The sequence below is a fragment of the Bactrocera latifrons genome, unplaced genomic scaffold (assembly GCF_001853355.1).
Source record: "Bactrocera latifrons isolate USDA-ARS-PBARC rearing strain unplaced genomic scaffold, ASM185335v1 scaffold_33, whole genome shotgun sequence".
NCBI lineage: Eukaryota > Metazoa > Arthropoda > Insecta > Diptera > Tephritidae > Bactrocera > Bactrocera latifrons.
In genome coordinates this window covers 127,574-132,394 of record NW_017536963.1, presented here as the reverse complement: position 1 = coordinate 132,394, position 4,821 = coordinate 127,574, and the positions used below count along the sequence as shown (strand labels likewise).

At 33.2% G+C, this 4,821-nt stretch overlaps 1 protein-coding gene across 1 annotated transcript in view; it reads right to left on the bottom strand.

Moving 5' to 3' along the window:
• The window catches only part of LOC108971233, a gene marked incomplete in the record, with an annotated part of 34,174 nt that overhangs the window by 7,768 nt on the left and 21,585 nt on the right, over positions 1–4,821 (bottom strand).

Genomic DNA, 4,821 nt, shown 5'->3' with positions numbered 1-4,821 from the left:
ATTTTTAATATATTATATCAAAAAATCGAAACTTATACTGCTATACTATAAATCTCATATATAAAACTAGTATATATTGACCCCACGATTATTTTTAATATGTTTAAGAAATCCGATGTTGGGAACACTCAAAAATATTTTGGTTTGAAACTTCTGTCCGTGCAAGCTGCAACTTGCAACCTTATTTCCAAAAATTTCTCAAATCCAACCAAAACTAGTCAAGCCCCCAAATACCGTAAAAGTTGTCTTCATTATCTATTGTGGACTTTTGACCACAGTGGTCAATGTATGGGAAATAAATTTTAAATTCAGAGAGATCTCTTTCTTGGGAATAGTAGTTCTGTGTATCAAAAATGGATAGAATCGAGTCAATATTTCTCTAACCCCAATATACGTAATATAAAGTTGACTTTACTCCATATGATTGGTGATTGTACGAGTATGTCAGATACCTTAATGAAATCCACGGAACATTCTTTTAGCATGCGGCATAATAATAGTTAGATGAAATAGTTGGATAGATAAAATCGAATCGACACTACTCCAACTTCCACATACGAAATGTATAATAATTTTCGTTTTTCTAACAAACCTTATGCTGAATATATCAGCGAGTATATTAGTTATATATAAAATATGTATATAGTATATACATAAAATATCCATATGCCATATTTAATGAATATGTGCATTTTTTTGTTGACTGTCTGCACACAAAACTTAATAATGTATTATTTAAAAATTGTACACGACTTGCAGCCAAGCTATTAATTGTTGTAGCAATTTAATCGGCTTGTACTTTTTTTTTTAAATACGTAAGCATACATAGTTAGGGGTTTCACAAGTCCTATAAGGTTATAAGCTATAACGATTCGAAAACATAGCATTGAGAATTGTAAATGTGCAAACAAATTTTGTATGAAGTCCAACAACATTTTTTTTTTTAAATAAGTGTAAAAATTTACGATGCTTTACGACGGGTTGTGAGTACCCCAAATATACAATTTTATATCTCAGACTTTCTTATAACTTTTGAAAGTCATTATTAAAAACTGCTTTTTTCAACACTCTTTTTTCTCATATAAAAAATGAAAAATCTTATTAGAATTTTTTATTCTTACAAACCAGCACTATTCACAAAACAGCTCTGAAATTAAAAAAAAAAAAATATTTTGAGAATTATATATCAGAGACCTGTGTAAAATCTCATGAAGATCGGTTGAGCAGTTTTCGAAAAATCTTGCTAACACAGTTTCAAGAAAAAGGTGTGTAAAGACGGCGCAGATAGCTTAGCTAACCTCGACCGCACAAGTCTTTAAGACTGTATCTCCGAAACAAAGACAATAAAAACAACAGTTTTTTAAATTCGTAATCCCATGAAAGCCTATCAGGGATCTTTGGAAATATTATTTTTAAAAACCTATGAATGATTATATTCTAATGCATAATTTCATAAATAGATTAAACCTGCCTTAATCTTTTTGATATTTACATCGATTGAAGATATCGAAAGTCTCAATTAACATTATATGACAGATATTACGATGTCTTGAAGCTATCGTATGAGAGGGAGTTCCGCAATATTTTAAATTCATTATGCGGTCCTATAACTCTGAGTGGTCGTATCCAACAATGCTATGATAGGATTGTTTTACATTGTCCTGCTTAACGATCAAAGATATTTGCAGTCATAAAAATCAATCAGCTCCCCTCTTTTCGACAAATATCTCTCGTTAGTCTTTTTCAAGGTGTTCTATAATAACTCACATCGCCGCAACAGATACTTTTATAAACCGAACAAATATCCCCTATATTTCGTTCGACTACATAATTTCAAAAAGAAAAGCTATAAATTTAGATGAATCCAATTCGCTATATTTATAAAGGAAGATCCAAGTAGAGGTACTTGTGGAACGACTTATCGAATTTTACGTCCAGATCTTAAATTGAAAACTTACAAAACACAGCTTGTACAACAACTGGAATCAGTCGACCTCCCCAAGCGACATCGATATGATCTATGGACTCATGAAAAATTCTAAGAAGATCGGACTTTTCAAGCCAATTTTTGTTCAGCACCATTTCTGGTTCAATGGGTATGTATACAAGCAAAATTGGTGTATTGGGGACCTAAAGAAATCCAAGAGCTGTCATTTCGTCCCGAAAAATAACGGTCCATATTTCTTCAAAAATGATGCATGTGAGGACGTAACTGTCAATGGCACCACTATCACGCCATGAGAACCGACCAGTTGATGCCTGAAATTGGTAGTTCGTAATCTCAGCGACATTTCGTTTCATCAAGACGGCACCACTTCCTACACATCGCATCTATCAATAGATTTAGTGCGAAAACACTTCGATGAGCAAAAAGTTTCACGTTTTCGGCCGGTCGACTGTCCAATAAAATTCTGTAATATCACACCGTTAGAGTTTTTCCTGTGGGGATATGTAAAGTCTAAAGTCTATGGTGGCATTAAATGCTAAAAAAAACATTCTCTCATTAAATTTGAAGATTTGTGTTTTTTCTTTACAAATATATGGTATGAATCGCCCTTAATTCACATAATATACAATTCTCCTAATTTTGAAAAATTTTATTTTGGTTCAATTTTTGTCGAACAAAAAGGTAAATTCAAAATTGATTGTCAAAGTGAAAATGGAATTCATAAAAAAAATTTAAATTCAAATAATTTTATTTTTATTTACAATCGGGAAGTCCAAACAAAAATGAAAATATTATGTGTAGTTAATTAGAATTGTGTAAAAGTGCTTAAATTCAAAATTACTGATTTCATCTTACAATAAAACCAGAAAAAGAATATCAATGCAATGTCAGAGCTCGGCCCAACTCCGAAGCGAATGAGATGTCCGAGCTGTGGCGCCACCATAGTGACCGATATAGTACCGACGCCAAACACGAAAACACATATCATCGCGCTTATTCTGTGCTTTTGTTGGTTAGTAAATATTTAAAACTGTAATGCGAGCTTTGCATTAATAAACCGCTACTTAGCATAGCACTAAATATTGTTTCTTACCAAAGTTTAGAGGAGCTTTCAGAAAGCTCAGTATTCGTTAAAAGTTTACCATCAGGCTAAGCATTCTAAATACGTGCTTAAGCTTTTTTGCAAAGCTCTTCAACTGACTTACAGTAGAATTACTCTGAATTAACTGCTTATAAAAAGTTTCTTGGCGCAAAGTCTGTAGCAACGGCTGAAAATGTTCTGAAGTTTAATCTATCGTTTGTAGTTTATTAACTAATGATAACTCTCTTTTTAACAGCGCTACAATTTGCTACAATTTCTTACATAACGGGAGTTTTTAGACATGTGATTTTCAACGAGAAAATACTTTTCTCGAAGTTGGTCTTTTCGACAGCTTTTATTTGATCTTGATGACCAATTCGGCTTGCCATTTAATAACAAACAGACTTATTTTGGAATACCGTAAGCAAATCGTGCAATTTTATTACCAAAATAATTGTTCGCACGAAATATTTGGAACTGTGTCCATTCACTTCATGGAAGATTTTCGTTTGCTGGCTTACAAAATTCAACTCATGAAATAGTGGAAGCCGCACGACAATCAAGCGTTTCCACCCTTGGGTACATAGGTCCCAAAAGATTGCCACCGATCCCCCTTTTTACATGAAAAACTTGTGCAGCCATGAAACATACTTTAAGTTGAATGCCGTTATATTCTCAAAATGTCAATTTTTGTATGCTCTATGGGCAGAGGAAATCATTGGTTCATATTTCTGCAAAACCACAGCAAACCGTTGTTTTTTCTGGATGAAATGGCAGCTCTTGAACCTCTTCAGGTTGCTCTTCGTCCCAAATTCGGCAATTTAACTTGTTAACATACCCCCTGACCCTGAACAAAATTTGCCTCGAAAACATTGGATATTCTTGAAACTTTTCAAGAGCGAAGCGATGTCGATTTGGAAGGTCGAGCGGCTTCAGTTCTTGCACAAGCTGTATTTTGCACACTTTAAGATTTCGACGTAAAATACGCCAAGTCGTTCCATTCCGAATTGCTGCGAATAGTGCCAAATCGACACTCCAAGGTCTTCGTGTCGAATTTCAGCTACGACTGCTATATTCTCTTCACAGCTGGAGAAACTATTTGATTGAATATTATCCAATAATGAATGCTGAGCCTCAAAAGGGATTATGGTGTAGACCGATTATGTTGCCCATAAGACGAGCGAAATATATTCTTTATAAAACGTGAATTTTTTTAATAAAGTTGAACGATTTGTAGTAAAAATGGTTCAGGCGTTTTTCCATGATGAAGTGCCAAATAATAACATGACAGCTTGACACGACTCACGCGTGGTCTGTCAAAAAAAAAAACGATTGAAGAAATTATCTACTTGGATAACCCGTTAAAAGTTAGAGACAGAAAATTCGAGATAATTAACTTCTATAATAACCAAGCACTTGCAAAATTATGCCTAAAACTATGGGAAGTTCTTTAAAAATCTCTCACCAAAATAGGAGAACAAAAATCAGCAAAAAATTTGGTTGAAAACAGCCATATATAGTATAGTGTACAATGTTAGAGTTTCATATACCTAGATTCTTAGAAATCAAACAAAAATATTAGATATACACGAAAGTGAAATATTCATATGCCGGAAAGTGCTCCCCAATACAAGAATGATCTATCGATATGTTATCAGTTTGTGACATGAAGTATTAAAAATAGGTCTTACATACAATACCAAACTTTCTTGACAGCAAAAAGGAGATGAAAAATAAAAAAATAAAAATAAATAAGTAACTTCAAACAAAAAGTAAAAGAAAAAAGCAGCGA